The sequence below is a fragment of the Manis pentadactyla genome, chromosome 10 (assembly GCF_030020395.1).
Source record: "Manis pentadactyla isolate mManPen7 chromosome 10, mManPen7.hap1, whole genome shotgun sequence".
NCBI lineage: Eukaryota > Metazoa > Chordata > Mammalia > Pholidota > Manidae > Manis > Manis pentadactyla.
Genome location: NC_080028.1, coordinates 44,772,179 through 44,796,246, shown reverse-complemented (window position 1 = coordinate 44,796,246; position 24,068 = coordinate 44,772,179). Strand labels below are relative to the sequence as shown.

The 24,068-nt window shown below is 38.4% G+C and overlaps 1 pseudogene; it reads right to left on the bottom strand.

Moving 5' to 3' along the window:
* Window positions 1-14,687: 14,687 nt before the first annotated feature.
* Window positions 14,688-23,513, bottom strand: LOC130679054 (olfactory receptor 6C70-like; annotated as a pseudogene).
* Window positions 23,514-24,068: the final 555 nt, after the last annotated feature.

Here is a 24,068-nt window from a genome sequence, read left to right as displayed (position 1 = left end):
TGAAGAAAAGGACTACTTTAAAGCAATTAAGTGAAACCCTCACATAGCCAATTAATTAGAATTTATATACCAAATGATGTAGGTTTTTTCAATTTATTTATGTCCCTAACCAAGCATTGGCGAACAAAATCATTTAGCACGCATTAATGTAGTTAGTTGGTGTTAGCTGAGGAATAATTACTAAGCAATTGATGGTCTAAATCGAGAATTTAAAACTTTTCATCTCTGTTGTTACTATATTTTGGGCAGGTCTACTGAGGAAGCAGGAATTGAATCCATAAAAGAAAAGCTATTTCTCTGCCAAAAAAAAAAATCTATTTTTGCCTTCATGCAGGTATTATATAAATATTGAGTATATAGTCATGTTATGGTGTGACTTAGGAGCCACTCAGAACATTACTTCCACCAAAATAAAACCCAATGAGAATCTCCTAGATTACAGTAGGGATACATCAAAAGTAAGAGTTGTAAGAGAAGTTTTAAAATTGAGTCCACACAATAAATAATATAACTTGATCTAGGTCTGAGGGAAATATTACCTTTAATTAACTCTGTATTTCGGTACCCTATAGCTCTGTGGTTACTACATTAAACAAGACAAAAACTAATGTATGCAACAAATTTTTATATCCTCTATGAAGCACAATGTGTGGCAAAAACCTATGAAAAGTTCTTACTGTGGATTGGGAGATTTGGAAGAACTTCTCTGAAGAGTTCAAGTAGAAAAAAGGAAAGAATCACAAAGAAGCAGGAATAGGTCAGAATCAGCAAATGGATGGAGCTTGGGAGAGGGAAAAACCACAGATGATTAGATGAAACTTTCTCCAGACAGGTTGTGCATGTAAAATGAGTTGTGCAGTGGAACAAGGTCTTCAACTGTGTTGGTAGATGTATCTAGAAACATCTTGTGTCACAAACACATTTCACGTATTTTTAATTTATTCAGGAAAAAATGGTTATCAGCAGATAGTGACAGTAAAATTTTGTTTAGTGATGAGGGAAATATTCTTAAGGGGTGCAAGTGTGCTATGAACCAAACTATTCCAAAGTGCAAATTAAACAGATAGTGCACATTTAAAAAACTATCATGGAAAATTATGTTTTCCTTGGACTTTATTATTCAAAAGATCCATATAAAGTATTTTTTCAAATACAGGTCATGACTGTATTTTTCAAATACAGGTATGCTATAAAATCTATTAGGTGATTCGTGTATTTATTTTTAATGGGTGCATTAGAAAATAAAACTTCAGAGAACATTAGAAAATAAAACCTAATGGTTATTAATATTTTACTCACATTTTTGTTTCAGGTATATGTATGTGAATATGTATTAGTGTGGGTGTGAGAATGTACAGTGTGCTGCTAAATGAAATGTCTATCTTACCATATGTTGAAGTAAAAACATTTGAAAGCCAGAATTCGAACCAATCTGATGATATGCTATTAACAGAGCTGAGAGTTTAAATTATTTTTAAAATTCATTAAGTAATACAAAATACATGTAAAATACATTGCTTGGCTTTTCTGAATGAAATCCATTGTAACACATTTTTCCCACCATCTTCTCAGATCTTAATCCCTCACTGTTACATGCAGATTGGGCAAAGGTCAGGACCCAGATATGAGAAACCACACATCTCTCACCAGTTTCATCCTCCTGGGATTGACAGATGACCTTAAGCTACAGATTATGATTTTTATATTTCTACTGATCACCTACATGTTGAGTATAACTGCAAACCTTAGCATCATTCTCCTCACATTAGTGGATTCTCACCTTAAAACTGCGATGTACTTTTTTCTCCAAAATTTCTCCTTCTTAGAAATCTTATTTACTTCTGCGTGCATTCCTAGATTCTTGTACAGCTTATCAACAGGTGACAGGACTATTACTTATAATGCTTGTATATGCCAACTATTTTTTATAGACGTTTTTGCAGTAACAGAATTTTTTCTCCTAGCAACCATGTCCTTTGATCAATATGTAGCCATCTGCAAACCCCTGCATTACATGACTATTATGAACTACAGGGTCTGCAAAAGGCTCATCTTCTGCTGTTGGATGACTTCTTTGTTGATCATATTGCTACCACTCAGCTTGGGACTGGACCTGGAATTCTGTGCCTCTAATGCCATTGACCACTTTGCATGTGATGCTAACCCTATGCTAAAGATCTCATGCTCAGATACATGGCTCATAGAGCAGATGGTTATTGTCTGTGCTGTGATGACTTTCCTCATGACTCTAGTATGTGTGGTTCTGTCCTACATGTACATCTTCAGAACAGCTCTGAGACTCCCCTCTGCCCAGCAGAGGACAAGAGCCTTTTCCAGCTGCTTTTCCCACATTATCATGGTTTCCGTCACTTATGGCAGCTGCATCTTTGTTTATATCAAACCTTCAGCAAAAGCTGAAATGGCCATTAGTAAGGGAGTGTCAATACTCACTACTTCTATTTCCCCCATGCTGAACCCATTTATTTACGCTCTGAGGAACAAACAAGTGAAGCAAGCCTTTCATGACTTAGTCAAATGATTTATATTGTTCCAAAGGAATTAGGGGAACATTGTTGTCCGGATCCCTAAGCATATTTCCTTCAGAGTCTGTCTAATTTTGTTCTTTTCTAATCTAGATTTGGCCTTCCATTCAGTACTGCTGCTGGTCAAGTCACCCCTTTCATCACCTTATAAATAAATCTCTTTGAGATAATAATGTTAGTGAATAAAAGTGTGAATAGGTGTTTCAGTAAATCTTAGCATGACTTCACTCCTAACATTTCCTTACCAATGCTGAAAGGATTGGGAAATTTGTCATAAAATATTAGTACCATGGGGCACATCATTCCTCCAAATAAAACAAACAAACAAAATACAAAACAAAACAAAAAAACTTATTGAAATAAGAATAGACATAATATTGAAAAGAATCAATACTTTCTGTATGCAACAATGAAATATTTTATACACCCAAGATATATTTTAATACAAAGAATAAGTATAAAATTTAGAATTTGAAAGAAGCATTTACTACTGAAGAATCTTTAAAACCAAAAGATTCACATATTTTAGTGACTGGATCCAATCCAATATGTAAGTTATTTAAAAACTATGGAAGGGAGATGAATTCATTAATATGAAGAAAGAAATGCATTGGTATTTCCTGTTAAAGATAAGTCATTCCCTGAAGTTACTTAAAAGAAATTGATATTGATGTACCAGTTAAAATATGAAATCTTGAATGTAGAGAATTTAAGCAAACAGATGGCAGTGAGTCCGAGGAAACCAATATGGGGCTAAAAGAGTGATAAATTCATAACCAGTAAGCCAAGTATTCTGGAAATGAAGGAAAGAGAAATAGAACATAATGAAAATACCAATATCACTGTGAAGATTTGCTCTTTTAATATGAAAAAAAAGTGTCCAAATTATGCATCCATGGGGTAAATGGAAGTTTTTAGCCAGAGTTCCAGAATTTCCCACCTGGCCTTAGGCCATTTTCATACCAGCATGTGTGTACAACAGCAGAGCCTCTGGTCAATCTGGGTCAAGGTGTGGAGAGACAATGGCCGTTCTCTCCTCCCCTCCATTCCTGATAACTAGTTGGTGTGGAGACACCAGTCTCCAATGACCTGCCCATGGAGATCCCGATAGAAGGGGACATCAGTGGGATAGGGCATGAGCCACATCCAGAAAGGACAGATGGAGTGAGGGCTGGCTAGCAAACTCAAGCAAGCTGTTGGCAATAAAACCTCTTTCCCAAACCTGCCATTCCCCGTGTCCTCTTTTGGTTTCACCCGATTCATAGCAACTTGCCCAGGAGAGGGGCAACCCCTTACCCCCAGAACTACAGCACCTAATAATGATTCCCTAAAGCAAGATGAGCATTTCATTACTCATTATATTCTCTACCAACTTTAGCTTACATCATACAACATATTAAAACTTCTTTTGATACTTCTTCTCTTACCTCAAACCATTTCTCATATCACGGCACAGGTAGGCAGGAATTTTTCCCTCATTTTTCAGCTTCCAAACTCCCAGGGTTCTCCAATTTAAATGACATTCCCACAAGGAATTTTTTGCTGACCCTGTCCTATGATTCCACTAACAGAACCACCAGGCCTGGGTTAGTCTGACTCATTCAAGCTAGTGTCACCACTTACCCGCTCCTTTCATTCCTTGCCCTACCACAATTTCATGTTTACTTGTCTTTATTCTACTCTCAATGGCAAATGCCCAGGAGAATGTCTGCTTCATATGCCAAATTCTAGAATCCTTTATGTCTGGCACCCAAACAAATACGAGTTGAATAATAGATAATTTTCCAATATGACGATTTGAAACTTCTTATGATGCAAAATGAGAAATATGTGAGAACAAAAACCAGAGAAGTTATATTTGACCTTAATTGGTGAACAAAAGATAAAGAAAGGCATGGATAAAAGTAAAAATTCTATTAAAATATATATTTCTAAATATGTGAAGGAAATAAAATGTAAGCGAAAATTTGTTGAAAGTTTATAATATTGATTGGAACTCCAAGGGACTATTTTCCCAGCTGGGGGCAAAATACTGTTGCAACTTAAGTCAGTCAAAAGGAGAAATAAAGTGGGAGAAACCTGTTAATTGCCTACAACCAATCACCCACTTCTGCTTGCCAGGGCTGCAGAAACAGGGATCCCACCAAATGTGTTAATTCCAGATAGGCCCTGCTCCCCCTTGTAATCATGTATTGATATGGAGATGTACTATTTCTCTCAACCTCTAGGAAATACCTATAGATATGGAGATGCATTAAGGTCAGGTGAGAGATTCTGGAAATAACTGCAGTTTTACCCACAGCTCACCCTCCAGAAATATCACATCACAATCTGATCTTTCCCCATCTTCCACAACGGCCTATTTGTGAGAAAACTGGAGCATTGTAACCAGATGAATAACATACAGTAGCAACAACTGTAAAATCAAGAATATCCTCAAGCAGGAGGATTCAGCTAGTTTCAAAGTCCTGTGCAGATTAAGTCCATAGCTCACCCATTCCACAGGCAGGCAGTAGTTAAACAGGTAGGGAGTTCAGAGCAGTCATCATGCAGCAGCTGCAGCTGGGGCGGGTTGAGGCCACAGGGCCTGTGGAAGAAAATAACCTTAAGGATGATAAGATTCATCTTTTAATATCAGCATGAGCAAGTCTTGTCCATCAGGCAGAATGCATGCAAGAGAGTGCTCCTGTGATAGGACAGTGGCAGGAATGGGGTCTCGTCCTGGTCTAGTGTATCAGACTTTCAACCCTCTCCCTGTGCGAGTTACAGATGGGTCAGTAGATAAGACTATGAGAGGTACATGCACTGGCCATAAAGATAAAACAAAAACTCCTCTGATGCTCTTACCTCTCAGATGTTTTGGGTACACTATTCTGGCTTTGGGGTTACTCTGATGTTACAAAGGGCAACACAGGATGCCAGCTTCCAGGCCATTTCCCCAAGGTGCCAGGAAGGCCAGACATCGCTGATCCATGTGTCAAAATGTCCAAAGCCACATCCACTCAACAGTCTCTGGGGTTTGATGCAGTTGGGGCTGGCGGCATGATGTTGCTCTGCTGGCCATGTCCTGGCTTCAATAACTCCACTTTGGTTTGCACATACACTTGTATAGAAGAGAGAGCAATGTGTGTTAGCATGTCCACAGGGCTGAAGGCTCCTTCTGGGGACCTCTAATTCAAACACCATAACACTGTCCATAAGCGAACTGACCAGCCCTGTAGACTACTGGTGTCCGACTTCAGCCCAAATTTCAACAGACCATTGTTCCTCTCTATCATGCCTGCCCTGGTAGGGTTACATGGTACATGAAACTTCCACTTTATTCCTAATTCTTACACCCGTTCTTGTAACACATGCGCAGTAAAGTGGGTGCTTTGATTGTTCTCAATCACCTGCGGCTAGCCATAGGATGCAAAGATACTCTAGGTTCCTTTTGGTCATTTGCTGATCTGCACGATAAGCAGGATAAGCAACCAAAAGTCCAGTAGCCATGTCCACACAAGTCATGGCATACCAATATCCTTCTGATGTGGAAGAGGCCCAATACAGTCTATCTGCCACCTGAAATGACATATTGGCCCCTTTACTATTGTCCTATGCTGCTGGGGACACAGTGTAAGTCCTTCTTAGAGCACAGAAGGCACTCCTTCTGGGATCTGCTGACTTCTTCAAAGGTCAGTGGCAATCCCCACCAATGGGCTACAGCCCACATTGTCTTCTACCCCACATACAAGAAATGCTGATGTAACCTTTGGACTGCATCAGAGGCAGACTTTCCTTTTAGCCAATGCACCTGGGCCAGTGTGTCTGCTTCATAATTCCCTGGGGATGCCAAAGGCAAATGGCCAGTCACATGATATGCAGTAACTGTCTTAGTCTGACCAGAGGCCCATAAGTATTGCCACAACCGTTGTCCCCAAAGGAGATGGTGACCAAACACCCGGTCGGCAACCACAGCGTCAAACCCCAATAGATGGCCCAGCTGTCAGTGCAGACAATTATAGGGGAGGGCTCCTGGGCGATCCCTACTGCCTGCAACTCAGACCATTGACTATTCTTCTATCTCCGTCCCCCATCTGTATTGTCTCAGTCTTAGGATGGAAAGCCACAGCCTTCCACCTGGGGCTGCCTACAACTGGAGCCATCTGTATACCAAGTATCTTCAGGCATAAGGGCTTTCCCAACCTGATAAAGACTTTCGGCTACCACTGGCTTAAAAGCAAGTTCTTCCTGCTTTCCACTGGTATAAGTTACTGGCCCCAATAAGTGTCAGAGTTCTCCACTCAAGGGGCTAGTAGAATGAGTACTATGCTGCTGTAAATATGTGTCCCATTTGGCCAGTGTAGGCGTCTGTGCCATGCCATTCCATGGCCTTTGGGTACAGTATCATACCCACCCCAAAATGGGATAGGTGGTTATTACCTTGGTTGGAGCTATTACAGTGATGGGCTCTGTAGCAAGCAAGTCATGATACAGAGCAGCCAGTTGCTTCTCTACCAAGTTCTACCAGGCCTCTACTCCTTTCTATAGTTGTGACCAGAATCAAATAGGTTGGCGTGTCCACTGAAGCCACTGCCAAAGAACACATCCATAACTATCTTCAGTTACATGAACATCTAGCTCACAGGGCTTTGATGAATCCATTACACTCAAGGCCTTTATGGCCTTGACTGCCCGCTTGGCAGCAGTATAAGTACTCCTACCTCATGCACTTTCATACCAACTGGTATAAGGGCTTCAGAATTTGTGCCAAGTGCAGGATAAACACTCTCCAGTAGCCCAAGAGACCCAGAAATTCATGTAATACTGCCATAGTGGTAGGGGTGGGGGAAGCCTGGACCTTGTATATGACTGCTTCAGGAATAACTTTAGTTTTATCCAACCAGGTTACCCCCAAGAATTTTACAGACAAAAGAAGTCCCTGACCCTTGGTGCTGTTCATAGCCCATCCTTTCTCCTGCAGATGTTGCATCAATCTAAGAACTTCTAAATCTGAAAGAGAATCAGACGAAGGCATATTATCATCAATGCAGTGATACGACCACACTGTTTGCATTTTCTTCCATGTGGTCAAGTCCTGGGCTACAAGTCCGTGACAGATGGTGGGACTGTGGAAGTATACCTGTGGAAGGACAGTGAAGTCCACTGCCAGCCTTCCCCCATGAAGGCAAACAGTTCCTGACTTTCCTGTGCTATGTCAATAGAGAAGAAAGCATTAGCAATGTCTGCACCATGATGGTACATGCCCAGCTTATGACTGAGTGAGTTTCTGTAGAGTGGTTTCTATAGAGGGGACAGCAGCATGCAAAGGGAGTGTGACTTTATTCAATTCTCTATAGTCCACGGTCATTTGCCAGGAGCCATCTGGCTTTTTCACTGGCCACACTGGGGAATTAAAAGAACTATGAGTGGCTTTAAGATTCCCACCTTCTCCAATTCCTGTAAAGTTTCTCCCATTTCCGTGTGCCCCCAGGCAATATATTCTGCTTACTATTTGTCACCCACCAAGGTATAGGCAGAGCTACAGGCAGGTGCTTAGCATGTCCTCTCAGAACTGCCTTTACAACACATACCTTTAGTCTAAACTCACCTGCAGTGGTCTGTAACCACAGGCCCTGCAGGATATCTACCCCCAAAATACACTCATGGATGGGAGAAATGTACACCATATAGTCCTTTGGGGGTAAATGCCCTATCCCCAATGTAATTTGGGCTTTTTTCACTCTAAATGCCTTATCCCCATTGCTATCTATCAAAGCAGGGGTCCTGGGAAAATGCTCAAGGTTGCCATAAATCAGAGAACACTCAGTTCCTGTGTCCACTAGCACCAGGACACATTGTACATTCACAGGGGACCAATGAATTGCCTATATTCTACATGTGATCTCTGGTTCCCACCATGTCCCCCAAGGTGGGAATCTCGACCTTTTTCCTCAGTCTAAGTGTAATGTCCAATTGTCCTCTTGTGGGGTTGATGACCCAAACAATCCTTAGTACTGTCCCTCAGGAAGTTTTCAGGGGCACAGGCTGGGCATGAGGCCTTGACTCGGGTTTCCATGTCATGGACCTCAGCAGCTGGAACTGCTGCTCTGGCTTTAATTGGTCCCACAGTTCTAACAATATTCTATTGGGCTTCCCATCAAGTTTTTCTTTCACTACCCTTGCTTTTTATCAAACCAACTCAAATCTGGGTCCTTGAGGCCTTCACAAGGCCTTTTACCCCTCTCCTTTCAGTTGTAGCCTGTATTTCCTTCCAGGCTCTAACCTCCCCATTTCAGCTAAAGTACGAGTAGCCTCACTTTGGGTTGCCCTATGTGGGGATTGAGAATAGTCACGAGGGACCCAAAGAGAGATGGAGGAGTACGCAGCACTATATTTCTCATTCCTGTGTTGCACAACTCTTCATCGGGGCCCAGGGTCCATATTATAAAAGATATTTTTCATTCCCAAGTCACGTAACACCTACTGGAGCTCTGCATAGGTTTTCCAGCTAGTGTGTAAATATGGTAAATCGCCCTGATTAGACCAAACTGCTCTCATGGCTGCTCTCAGATGATCCTGATTCCCCGAGCCACTGCCAGAGGGAAGGGTGAGTCATCAGGCGGGCCCGACTACCCATTTCAGAACGTGACATAACAATGTTTTCCACCCCAGTATCCCAGAGATGCAAAGGCCATGCACGCAGAGGTTCCAATGTCTTCTTCTGAAACCTGATGCTCATGTCCCCCAGCTCGTAAGGGTATAGGGGAGGAGAACAGAGTGCTCCACAGCCTGGGGAGGAGCAGCTCCTTCCTCTGAGGAGCCCTTGGTTGTTGCCTTTTTACTTTCCTAATTACAACGGGGCAGGTATTTAATACGAGAGGGGCTAGTTCCTTGGTGGTGGCCTTGGCAACAGATGGACTCTCGGCCCCAGCCCCTTCCCCTCCCCCAGCATCTCCTCTACCGTCTCCGGGGCTGTCCTCACTGCTCTTTCCTCCCCCTCCCCCATGGCCTCCCTCAGCACAGCTTCTCCTGCTGCCTCCTCCCTCGCTGCTAAGGTCTCTTCCAGGAGCATAAGCTGCCTTCTCAATAACTGTCTCTCTTTCTTAAGAGCATCCTATAGATCATCACACAGTTCCTCCAAGCATCACTGAAGTGTGTCTTTCTCCTTGAAACCCCTTTCCACTATCTCGAGAAACAGACACCCCACCATCCTGGCTGCTACACGACGCCTCAGGGCCTCTGCACAGTCTTCTATCTCATGAGGACTAATTCCAGAGCTTCCAGTGTCTCCACCCGTACCCAACTGGGGAAGGTTCCATCCTTCTAGCAGGTGCTTTACCATAGACCAATTCCCCACTAGGGGCTCCCCAGTTGGTAGCCCCAAAGATAGGAGGCCCTTCGGTGAAGCTGTACCCTCCACCACTGCAGCCACTAGGGCCTCCCCACCATCCACGGAGGGGCTTCCAGGTATCTTTCCACCATCTCTAGGGGTAGCCCACCTAAGAATTGCACCCATGAAGACAGATTTCAGGTTCTGAGGTTCTGTGAACTACCATCAGATGAAACTATGGGGGGGAAATGTTTTCCTATCCCAGGGCAAACTACCTGAAACTGAAATCAGTCCAAGGGAGAAATAAAGTGGGAGAAATCTGCTTATTGCTTACAAGGAGGTGTCCACTTCTGCTTGCCTGTGTCTCTTGTGACCCAGCTCCAAAAAGGGACCCCAGCCAACCACTCTGGCCTCTGCATGCCCTTGCTTGCCCTTGTATTTCATATTGATATGGAGATGGACTACTTCTCTCTACCCTTTGGAACCACCTATTGATATGGAGAAGAACTAAGTCCAGGTGAGAGATTCTGGAAAAACTGCAATTTTACCCACACAATATTATCAATAACTCATCATAGATTTTTATATTCAGTGTGTGTTCATATTTCCCTGGCTTACATAAAGATGTTTTGTTTTTTATTTTTTTTCTCTTACAAGTAAGGTATTTGGATCAATATCTAACACATCACATTTAGTTGTTATGTTACAACATTTGAAAATTTCCTCTGGGCCTTTCTTTTTTTTTTCATTCTTTAATTCAGGGAGAAATTAGGTGATTTGTGTTATATGATATCCTTGGTTATTAAACTGACTGTTTCCTTATGGTATCACCTAACTTGTTTCTCTATCACCCATTTCTTCTCACATGTTAGATTTAATTATCAATTAGGTGTATATTCGTATTTTTCGCAAGATGGTAGATAGGTGAGGCTGTATGTTTTCCCCGAGCACCACACCATGAGCCTTAATGTCCATTTGAGATGCTTTTAACAATGCTTAGATTTATCAGTGTGTTCAGGTCTCAGCAGCCTCACATCTCTATTATGAACATTCCACAAATGGTGTTTAGCACATACTAATGCATTGTCGAGGTTCATTCTTCTGTTAATAGGTTGAAAGCATTTTTTCATTTGTATTTCTGTGAATTCATGTCTTTTTCGGTAAACTATTTGATTCCAAGGGAGGATATAGAGCATTAACATATTCCCTCCTTTATCAATGTTCTGGGCTAGAAATTTTATGTTTTAAGAACTTCCACTGATGATCAGTTTCCTTTTAAAAGCTATATACACATTGATTTTTAAATTTATTTTATTTTTTTGAATCTATTAGAGTAATCATTACATTTGCATGTTCAAGTTGTCCCATTTTATTTCAGCAGGTGGGATTAAAATTGGTTCTTGTTTTCTCATATGACATTTTTACTATTATTTTTCCTTCTGGTGCAGTAACATATTACAGGTTTAGTTTTTTTTTTATTGTATTGTTGATATACAATCTTATATTGGATTCAAACATGCAGCACAGTGGTTCATATTAACAGTTACCATATTATTAAATCTTCACCCTCTCTTGTTACTGTCTATCAACATAGGAAGATGTTACAGAATCATCACCTATATTCTCCATGCTGTACTATTATCCCTGTAACCAGTTTACATTATGACTGAGAACTTTTGTGCCCCTCTATCCCCCTCACCCTCCCTGCGTCCAAACTAGTCCCCCATGGTGACCACCAGTCTCTTCTCAGTGTCTTTGAGTCTCCTGCTATCATGGTCCTTATGCTTTGTTTTGGTTTTATATTCCACAAACAAGTGAAATCATATGGTATTCATCTTTCTCCACCGGGCTTATATCACTGAGCATTATTATATCCTGCAGATCCATCCTTGTTAATGCAAATGGCGGGATATCTATTTTTTTATAGCTGAATGATATTCATTTGTTTATATCTATGACATCTTCTTTATCCATTCATCTATTTTTGGGCACTTATGTGCTCCAATAGTTGGGCTATTATAAATAATGATGTGATAAAAATAGGCATGCATATGTATTTTTGAATCAGGGACTTTTGTTTTCTTCAAATGAATCCCTAGAAGTAAAATTACTAATATACAGTGAAGGAGATGTGAATATACAATGGGGAAAAGACAGCTTCTTCAATAACTGGTGTTAGTAAAACGGGACAGCTACATGCAAGACAATGAAACTGGATTGTTATCTAACTCCATAAAAAAAGTAAACAAAATGGATAAAAGACCTGAATTTAAGATATGAAACTGTAAACCTCTTAGAGGAAAACAGGCAAATCTGTTGAATGACAAGTATGAGCCATTTTTTCCTGTACAAATGTCCTCAGGCAAGGGAAACAAAATAAAAAATGAATAAGTGGAACTATATCAAACTAAAAAGCTTCTGTACAGCAAAGGACACCAACAGTAGAACAAAAATACAACATACAGTATGAGAGAATATATTCTTAAATGATTAACCTGATAAGGGGTTATCATCCAAGATGTATAAAGAACACATATGCCTCAACACCATAAAATCAAATAACCCAATTAAAAAGTGGGCAGACCACCTGCACAGACACTTCTCCAAAGAAGACCTACAAATGGCCAACAGGCCCATGAAAAGATGTTCCACACTGCTAATTTTCAGGGAAATGCAAATCCAAACCACAATGAGCTGTCACCTACACCAGTCAGAATGTCCACTGTTCAAAAGACAAGAAATACCAAGTGTTGGGTGAGGATGTGGAGAAAAGGGAACCCTCCTACTCTGTTGGTAGGAATGTCAATTGGTACACATGCTGTGCAAAGCAGTATGGAGTTTGTAGTTTCTTTGCCTTAACCTGGAAAGAACTCTCTGCATGAAGCTCTGGTACGTCTCAGTGGGAAATAATATTTAGAGACTGTGTCTTGTTTCTCAAATTGCTTACAATGTAACATGGATAATGGGCCAGGGTAGCTAGGTATAAGTACACTAAAATTTAGAATTTTGATTTTGACAAGCATTCTACATTATTTATAGATTATTGAAGGAAAAATTTTGTAACTTATCTTTTTTACTGATGAAGATTTTGGGTTATAGTGTAGAATATATTTTCAACTCATGTCACCATATATACTTTCATTTTTATTCTATTGACAGAGTCAAATTTGTCTATTTCACACATTAGTTTTCCAAGAGCTTGAACAGAATCAATCTGGTAAATACTGTTTCCTATCTCAGATATTCCTATATGCCAAGTCAAAACTCCAAAGAAATATACAGAGGTTTATACTTTCAAATAAAAAGCAAGTGGGTGTAAAAATGCAGTATTTCCACAATCTCTTGCCTAGCCTTAGTGCTTCTCCATGTCAGTAGGTGTTTCCAAGGGATGGAGAGAAGTAGTTCATCTCCATATCAATAGGTGATTCCAAGGGGAAACAAGGGTTTGTGTGAACCTGAGAGGTTGGGTGGGCTCCACTTTTGGAGCTGGGACATGAGAGACACAGGCAAGCAGAAGTGGATGATGGTTTGTTAGGAATAAACAGGTTTCTCCCTCTTTATTTCTCCCTTTGACTGATTTTGGCTTCAAAAGTAATTTGTCCCAGGCTGTGAATATATGTCCCTCCCTCCCCTGGCCCCCTGGGAAGTTACAGCAAGTAATTTTGTATTTTGTATAAGCTAATTTTCTACTGGATTTTAGAGGAAATTCAGTACATTATCTCTTGCAGAGACTCTGAATTTGACCTCTGGTATTCATTTGACTTTTCCTTCAATAAAGGGTAAACATCACCATTCATCTTAGGGAATTTGCATTAATGTATTCAAAATTTCTTACCACATTAAAATCAACTTGGTTAACAAAAATGATGATATCCTGCTGATTACACTAATCTTTCTGAGGTTAGCCTGGATTGTTATCATTACCAGTAATATCACCAAAGGCTCAATTAATGAGAATAAAATATTACTGGGAAGGAAAAATGTTCTTCTACCTTCAATGTTCTTCTGACTGGCCTAGAATCAAATTGACATGATACATACTTATAGCAGACCATCAAATTTAATTACATATATGTGAAGAATTCACACAGACATGAGATTTCAAAGACAGGGAATAAAACGAGGTATATATGCCATCCTGAACTAAGGAGAAGAATGGTAAGGGTCTGGGACTTCAAAGGAGAGGAAAGTAATTCACAGGAAGATTAGAGCAAATGTTTGGTAAACAAGTGTTTGTTGGGCAATGGAAAACAATGTGACATGGAGAGGAATTTTAACAGACAGATTTTGCTAAATTCCTCCCGGTCTACTAGGCCTATCATAATGTAAGCTATCTGTGGTAATAGGTTTCTTCCTGGAGTGAGTTTTCTATCTAAATTCTTTTAGGCAGTTAGGAGGAAGAACAAAGTTTGTATTTGAGTCTTTTGCACCTCGATGCTTTTCAGATCAAAATAATCTGCCTGTCACAGTGACACATCTTGAGGCAGCCTGCCCTTGGTCCCTACACTTTCAGATAGTCATTTTTGTCCTAAAAATATGATTCTAGCTGCAATCATTCCATTTATATGCCAAGGTCTAGAATGTCATCTGGTATGCAAGCTCATACAGAGCCTTGTTGAAACATGTTTCATCCACTATGATCTATGAAAACTATCACATCTAAAATTGTATATTTCTGAAATTTATAAAGGAGCAGATCTGTAATATATAATTTTAGCCAGAAATAGTAACATGGAAGGAGGCCCCAAATCAGCTGAAATTACTAATATAGTCTGCAAATATGTAGAATCAGACAAAGTAAATCAAGATAGGGCAATATTTTATTCACTTTTTTAGAATTTTCTCATTTGACCAAATGAAAGTTTCTGGACCATGTCCTTAAATGCGTGTTTCACTTGCTGGTTCCTTAAGGTGTAAATGAAAGGATTCAATAAGGGGGCAACTGAGGTATTGAGCACAGCTACTCCTTTGCTTAAAGTCACTCTATCATTTGCTGATGGTTTTATGTACGTGAAGATACAGCTACCATAAGAGATGGAAACTACAATCATGTGGGAAGAACAGGTAGAAAAGGCTTTGGTCCTTTGCTAAATAGAAGGGAATTTGAGAATTGTTTTGATGATGTAGCCATAAGAGAGAATCACTAACATCAGTGTGACCATTATTGTGACAATAGCCAAGAGAAAACACATTAGCTCTAGGAAATGTGTATCAGAACAAGAGATCTGCAGGATGGGAGACGAATCACAAATAAAATGATCAATGACATTGGAAGCACAGAATTAAAACTTGAGTCCCAAGATCATTGGAGGAAAGATAATCAGGAATCCAGTTACCCAGGAGCTGAATACAAGTTGGTAGCAAACTCTGTTGCTCACGATGGTGGTATAATGCGGGGGTTTACATAGAGCCACATAACGGTCATAGGACATGGCAGCCAGAAGGTAAAATTCAGTTACTCCCAAAAAGATAAAAAAAATAACTGAGTCATACAACTCATATAGGAAATAGTCCTGTCTTTTGTCACAAGTCTCACCAGAAATCTTGGAATACAAACAGTTGTGAATGAGATTTCTAAAAGGGAAAAATTCCTTAGCAAGAAATACATTGGTGTCTTAAGGTGGGAATCCAGAAGAGTAAGAATAATGATGGTTAAGTTTCCTGTGACGCTAAATATGTAGGTAAAAAATAGAGGAAAACTACAACTTGCAACTCAGGGTTATCTGTCAGACCCAAAAGAATGAACTCTGTCTGCATTGAATGGTTTCTCATTTCTCTCTTATGAATTTTATCAAAGCTAGACAAAAAAAAAAAAAAAAAAAAGGTAAGGATTAACTATTGGAGTCATTAAGAAATAACAAAGAATGAGAGAGAAGCTAACAACATACATTTATCACCAACAATGTGCCAGGCACTATGTCTGGAGATTTACATAAATTTCCTTATTAACATCTGCAGCAACCCTCTTTGAGTAGAATGTTAGTCTCTCCACTTTCATGAGAAGGAAATCTAGAGTCAGATTGGAGTTTTCTGGGATATATATCTAAACCCCAGCTTTGTAACAAAAAGTTGATGAATCTTTAATAAATATAAATGCCCAAGACACTCAAACAACTGTTTGAATATTTTTGGTGAGATTTAGATATTTGTTTTTATACAAAGTTTACAAGTTCAAAGACAAATGAGGAAATAACTTTGTTTGTAATTCAGTTGGGCCCTGAACTCCAAGTCTTTTAAGTACTAAACCTTTGCTGTTTTTAATTTTATCTTTAAAACTTTATCATACTGATTATTCATTAAAATGTCCTAGCCTTGAGACCTGGATAGATTTTAGAATGTTTATGAATTCACTTAAATAATCCTATGGTAATTGTGTATGAAGAGGGCATGCAATTTCCTTCTAAAGAAGGAACATATAACACAGAATATGTGCAGAACTCAGTACAACCCAGGCCAACTGGATGGCAAGTCAGAAAAACCTGAAAGACGTAGAATGTAGTCATAATATCATAGAGCTAAAAGAGGTGTCATAGATCATTTGTCCAATCTTGTACATAAAGGTAAAACCTTTTACAAAATTAAGGAAGGTATCTGTCCAGGTTACTTTTAAAACTGCAGTTATAATAATTGATAACTTTTAAGAATAAGAAAATCTTTGCAACATAAATATAAATAAAAGTGAGAAATCCATTGTAAATGAAAAAACATACACACTCTTGCAACCACATTTTAAATAGGGGTTTTCAACTGCTTACACATTTTAGAAATCAACTACATTGTTTATAAGAACTTTATTAGGAATTTCTCTTTTTTTCCTTCTTCCTCTTCTTTTCTGTCTCCTTCTTCAGAATGTTTTATGAACTAGATTGCAGATCAATTAGACTATTTCCTTATTGAGTTTATCATTAGTATTTTCCCTAAAAGACAAAAAGAGAGAAAGGAAGGAAAACCCACAAATAAGTCAAAGAATATATATTCTCTCCTTTAGAATTATCATTCTTGGGAATGAAGAATTTTCTACAAAGAAAATTAAAAATCAAGTGGATATGAGACAGGTTAACAGGAGAAAAAAATACCTGAAGTTAAATTATGTACAATTTTTTAATAAAGCACAAAAAATGTTTGCTAACAGACCCCAATTTATTTTTAGTTTTTCTCTAATGAGGAAGCCAAAAGTAGATAAACCTATGTTCAGTAAGTAAAGTTTCATTATTTTAGCTTATGATCTAGATATTCAATGAATTTAACTTACCTCACCATTTAGCTTAACAAAACTTTAGGGGCAGTTTACCAAAAAGATCTGAGGAGCTGTTTATAAGTATGTATACTATGAAATATAATTGTTGTAAAAAGTTTTCTATAAACTCTTATTCCACTTACGTCTATCTAAATCATCTGCTCCCGGTTATGTTAGACTGCCCATGAAAACTTCATGAGACATCAGATAAGGTCAGCCATTATCACAGATCATTTTTTTAAAAACCATTTTCTAACAGGTAGTGCCAACTTATTTCACTTGAAGTAAACTGAGACATAATAGACATTTTCATTTTAATGCTAATAATCCTTAAGAGGTTTATTATAATTAAAGGACAACCATAAATTAGTTTTAATATCAAATATTATCTCAGATCCCATGAACTTGAAAAACATTTTGGTTAGTTTCTTTCAGAATTTCTGAGAGTTTAAGAATGCCCAATTTTTACAAGTACTTATCTTAAAATGAAATAAGTTGAATTTGTTAGAAATTAATTTAACAAAACCAATCAGAGATAGGAAAATGTCACATTTACAATACACATGCACACTCACACACACACACACGTACACATAAAAGTACAGACACATGCAAACTAATATCTGTGGAGATTTTATTTGCCCAGTTCCTAGAATCTCTGTGTCCCTCTCTGTCTCTCATTTAATTTTCTCAGATGAGAAACTGCTCCTAAGGCTTTGAATTTCAAAGACTGATGGGGGAAGAAAATCTATATCACAAAAGCACAGAGAAACTATGCAAGTTTTTGTTTTTTAAAAAAGAATTTTATGGTAGTTATTTTAATTTTCTTTATTTTCTTAAGTACAGGACAATTTTATTCCAATGTCCTGATCTTTTATTACATCTACAGGCACTTTGAAATGATGGGGAGGTCTAGATATTGGTAAAAATAGGTAGACATTAAATTGTTTCTAGAGCTCCAACCTCTACCCTGTGGAGATTAGATTTACAAAATAAGGACAGCTCTTTTTAAATCTTGAAGAATTGTTTTTCCATCTTCACAACAAAGACTGACACCTCCATCCATGTTGAAATGTTATTATTTCCCTCTGTGTACCTTTAACTAAGGGGAGAAAACTTATAAAACATTTCCATCAGTCTCTGTCAACGTGAACTTGACACTGATTTTTTTTTCATAAAGTTATTATATCCTTCTAAACATCTTGTCAGGTTTCAAGTAAATATGCTGGAACAGTAAATATTTCTGATAGTATCAAATAACCCCATGGAGCCAAGAGGCATCCTAAAAGAGAGTGCAAAACTATTTAGAAGATCTAGAGTGACTCCCAAAGATCACCAAGGAACAAACCTCGCCTTGCGTGGCCCAGGCAGGCAGAAAGCCAAGTCGAGGTCCTAGGATGCAAAATGAGACAAGTCAGAGAGAAACAGTTATCCCCAGGAGAGAAAGTATCAATAAACAATGGGTTTGGATTTGCAAGGGAAGGGACATCATGAAACTCGATTTCCCTCCTCTGCTGTTCCCTGGATATTGTCACCAGTTTATCATTTATAGGAGGATGAACAGAAAGTTTAGTTATCAGTTTCCTCTGGGAGGGGTTTGTGAATGGTCACTAATAATTAGAACACCTCTACAAATTTGAGGGGATGTCCTGAAAATTCAGGTAAACAGCTATATTAAAAGAGCTTCTGCTGTCCATGGGGCATAAAAAATTATGTTTTTGTTCAGTAGTTTAGAATAAATCTGCAAAGGACATTGCATAACAATGGCTGAAATTGGCAGAGCAAATACAGAGCCCAGGAAGGTGGAAGCAAAGCAAGCCCAACCTCTGGAGCTCTGGTTAAATTCCTTCTCTTGCTTTCAGCATGTATACGAGTGACCTGTATTCTTTAGGTGTAGATTTAGGTTGGTGTATTATTTATAAATATATTGGGAAAGGAAGTGAAAACATGTAGATGGGCCAGATTTTAAAAAGGGAAATTTATGTTGGATATGGACATCACTTTGTGTTCTAAGCCTAATTTCTGTTCTTTTATCTTATCAAGGGAATTCCTAAGGCTAGCTGTTACAATACAACAATAGAAAGCTCTCTAAAAAGAAAAATGAGATCACATACAAAGGAAAGCCCATCAGGCTATCATCAGACTTCTCAGCAGAAATCTTACAGGCCAGGAGAGAGGGGAATGATGTATTTAATGCAATGAAGCAGCAGGGCCTGGAACCAAGATTACTTTATCTGGCAAGATTATCATTTAAATTTGAAGGAGGGATTAAACAATTGCCAGGTAAGCAAAAGTTGAGAGAATTTACCTCCCACAAACCATCTCTACAGTGTATTTTGGAGGGACTGCTATAGAAGAAAGTGTTCCTAAGGTTTAATAGCTGTCACACCTGGTGATAAAACCACAGTAAAGAAGTAGAACAGCTAATTATTACTAAGCAAATGCAAAATTAAATCAACTCTCCCCAAAGTCAATCAAGGGATACACAAAGAGTACAGAATGTGATACCTAATATATAAAGAATGTAGGAGGAAGAGAAAGGAGAAGGAAAAAAAGAACCTTTACATTGTGTTTGTAATAGCATATTAAGTGAGTTAAGTTAAGCTCTTAGATAGTAAGGAAGTTAACCTAGAACCTTTGGTAAACATGAATCTAAAGCCAGCAATGGCAATAAGTACATACTTATCCAAAATCACCCTAAACGTAAAAGGACTGAATGCACCAATCAGAAGACCTAGAGTCACTGAATGGATGAAAAAACAAGACCCATTTACATGCTCCCTGGAAGAGACTCACTTTACACCCAAAGACATACACAGACTTAAAGTGAAGGGATGGAAAAAGATATTTCATGCAACTAATAGGGAGAAATAAGCAGGAGTTGCAGTACTTGTATCAGACAAAATAGAGTTCAAAACAAAGAAAGTCGCAAGAGACAAAGAAGGACATTACATAATGATAAAGGGGTCAATCCAACAAGAAGAAATAAACATTATAAATATCTATGCACCCAAAACAGGAGCACCTAAATATGTGAAACAAATACTAACAGAATTAAAAGGGGAAATAGAATGCAATGCATTCATTCTAGGAGACTTCAACACTCCACTCACTCTGAAGGACAGATCAACCAGACAGAAAATAAGTAAGGACACAGAGACACTGAACAACACATTAGAACAGATGGACCTAACAGACATCTAGAGAACTCTCCACCCAAAAGCAGCCGAATACACATTCTTCTCAAGTGCACATGTATCATTTTCAAGAATAGATCATATACTAGGCCTCAAAAAGAGCCTCAGTAAATTTAAAAAGATTGAAATTGTACCAACCAGTTTCTCAGACCACAAAGGTATGAAACTAGAAATAAATTACACAAAGAAAAAGAAAAATCATGCAAACACATGAAGACTTCACAACATGCTCCTAAATAACCAATGGATCAATGACCAAATAAAAACAGAGATCAAGCAATATGTGGAGACAAACGACAACAATAATTCTGTGTAATTATTGTAATTATGTGTAAAATGTAGTGTAAACACTACAATATCTGTGGGATGCAGCGAAGGATGTGCTAAGAGGAAGGTGTATTGCAACATAGGCGTACCTCAGGAAAGAAGAACAATCCCATATGAGCAGTCTAAACTCACAATTAATGAAACTCAAAAAAGAAGAACAAATGAGGCGCACAGTCACTAGAAGGAGGGATATAATAAAGATTAGAGCAGAAATAAATAAAATGGAGAAAAATAAAATAATAGAAAGAATCAGTGAAAGCAAGAGCTGGTTCTTGGAGGAAATAAACAAAATAGATAAACCCTAGCCAGACTTATCAAGAAATCAAGAGAATCAAGAGAGTCTACTCACATAAACAGAATCAGAAGTGAGAAAGGAAAAATCACAATGGGCACCACAGAAATACAAAGAATTGTTAGAGAATACTATGAAAAATTATATGCTAACAAACTGGATAACCTAGAATAAATGGACAACTTTCTAGAAAAATACAACCTTCCAAGAATGACCCAGAAAGAAACTGACAATCTCAACAGACCAACTACCAGCAATGAAATTGAACTGGTAAAAAACTACCTAAAAACAAAACCCTGCACCAGATGGCTTCACCGCTGAATTTTATCAAACATTTAGTGAAGACCTAATACCCATACTCCTTAGTTTTCCAAAGAGTAGAAGAAGAGGGACTACTTCCAAACTCATTCTATTAGGACAGTATTACTCTAATACCAAAACCAGGCAAAGACACCACAAAAAAAAAGAAAATTACAGACCAATATCCCTGATGAACATAGATGCAAAAATACTCAACAAAATATTAGCAAACCAAATTCAAAATACATCAAAAAGATCATCCATCATGATCAAATAGGATTTATTGCAGGGATGCAAGTATGGTACAACATTCAAAAATCTGTCAACATCATCCACCACATCAACAAAAAGAAAGAGAAACCACATGATCATATCTATAGATGCTAAAAAAGCATTTGACAAAATTCAACTTCAATTTATAATAAAAAATCTCAACAAAATGGGTATAAAGTACAAGTACCTCAACATAATAAAGGCCATATATGATAAACTCACAGCCAACAGTATACTTAACAGTGAGAAGCTGAAAGCTTTTCCTTTAAGATTGGGAGCAAGACAAGGATGCTCAGTCTCCCCACTTCTATTCAACAAAGTACCGGGGGTCCTAACCATGGCTATCAGACAACACAAAGAAATAAAAGGCATCCAGATTGGCAAGGAAGAAGTTAAAATGTCCCTGTTTGTAGATTACATGATATTTTACATAAAAAACCCTAAAGAATCCACTCCAAAACTACTACATCTAATATCTGAGCTCATCAAAGTTGCAGGATACAAAATTAATACCCAGAAATCTGTGGCATTCCTATACACTAATGATGAAAAGCAGAAGGAGAAACCAGGAAAACAATTCCATTCACAGTTGCATCAAAAAGAATAAAATACCTAGGGTTAAACCTAACCAAGGAAGTGAAAGACCTATACTTTGAAAACTACAAGACACTCATGAGAGAAATTAAAGAAGATGCCAGTAAATGGAAACACAGCCTGGGCTCATGGATAGGAAGAGTTAATATTGTCAAAATGTCCATCCTGCTTAAAGCAATCAACAGATTCAATGAAATTCCTATCAAAATACCAACAGCATTCTTCAATGAGCTAGAGGAAATCATTCTACAATTCATATGGAACCACAAAAGACCCCGAGTAACCAAAACAATCCTGAGAAGAAAGAATAAAGCTGGGGGTATTATGCTCCCCAACTTCAAGCTCTACTACAAAGCAACAGTGGTCAAGAAAATTTGGTACTGGCAGAAGAACAGACCTATAGACCAATGGACCAGATTAGGGAGCCCTGATATAAACCCAACCATATATCGTCAATTAGTATTTGATAAATGAGCCATGGACATACAATGGGGAAATGACAGCTTCTTCAACAGGTGGTTTTGGCAAAACTGGACAGGTACATGCAAGAGAATGAAACTGGATTATTGTCTAACCCTATACACAGTAGTCAACTCAAAATGGATCAAAGACCTGAATGTAAGTCTTGAAACCATAAAACTCTTAGAAGACAGCATACACAAAAATCTCCTGAATATAAGCATGGGCAACTTCTTCCTGAATGCATCTCCTCAAACAAGGGAAACAAAAGCAAGAATGAACTCATGGGACTGCATCATACTACAAAATTTGTGTATGGCAAAGGATACCAACAACAGAACAAAAAGGCATCCTACAGTATGGGAGAATATATTTGTAAATTACATATCTGATAAAGGGTTAACATCCAAAATATATAAAGAACTTACAAGCCTCAACAACCAAAAACCAAATAACCCAATTAAAAAATGGGCAGAAGATATGAAGAGACAGCTCTCCAAAGAAGAAGTTCAGATGGCTAACAGGCACATGAAATGATGCTCCACATCACTAATCATTAGGGAAATGCAAATAAAACCACAGTAGGATATTAGCTCACACCAGTAAGGATCGCCACCATCCAAAAGACTAAGAACAGCAAATGCTGGTGAGGATGCAGAAAATGGGGAATCCTCTTACGCTGCTGGTGGAATGTAAGAGAGTTCAACCATTATGGATAGCAATATGGATGTTCCTCAAAAAACTAAAAATAGAAATACTACTTGACCCGGGAATCCCACTCCTTGGAATTTACCCAAAGAATACAACTACTCAGATTCAAAAGGCATATGAACTCCTATGTTTACTGCAGCACTTTTTAAAATAGCCAAGATACGGAAGCAACCTAAGCATCCATCAGTAAATGAATGGATAAAGAAGATGTGGTACATATACACAGTGGAATACTGTTCAGTGATAAGAAAGAAACAAATCCTACCATTTGCAACAACATGGATGGAGCTGGAGGACATGATCCTCAGTGAAATAAGCCAGGCAGAGAAAGACAAGTGCCAAATGAAATCCTTCATTTGTGGAGTATAACAACGAAGCAAAACTGAAGGAACAAAATAGCAGTAGACTCAGAGACTCCAGGAAGGGACTAGTGGTTACCTAAGGGTAGGGGTGTGGGAAGGTAGGTGGGGAAGGGGTAGAAGGGGATTGACTGGTACTATATTTTGTACACATGGTGTGGGGGGTCACATGGAAAACAGTGTAGCACAGAGAAGGCAAATAGTGAATCTGTGGCATCTTACTTCACTGATAGACAGTGACTATATTGGGGTATGGGTGGGGACTTGATAATATGGGTAGATCTAGTAACCACATTGTTTTTTCGTGTGAAACCTTCATAAGAGTGTATGTTAATAATGCTTTAATCAAAAAATTTTCAAAGAAAAAAAAATAAAGCTCTCTAAAAAGATTTTGTCTTTTATCTATAGCCAATTTAAAGGATCCATCTTCTGGCCATTTATGAGTAAGATCTTAATGGCATCTC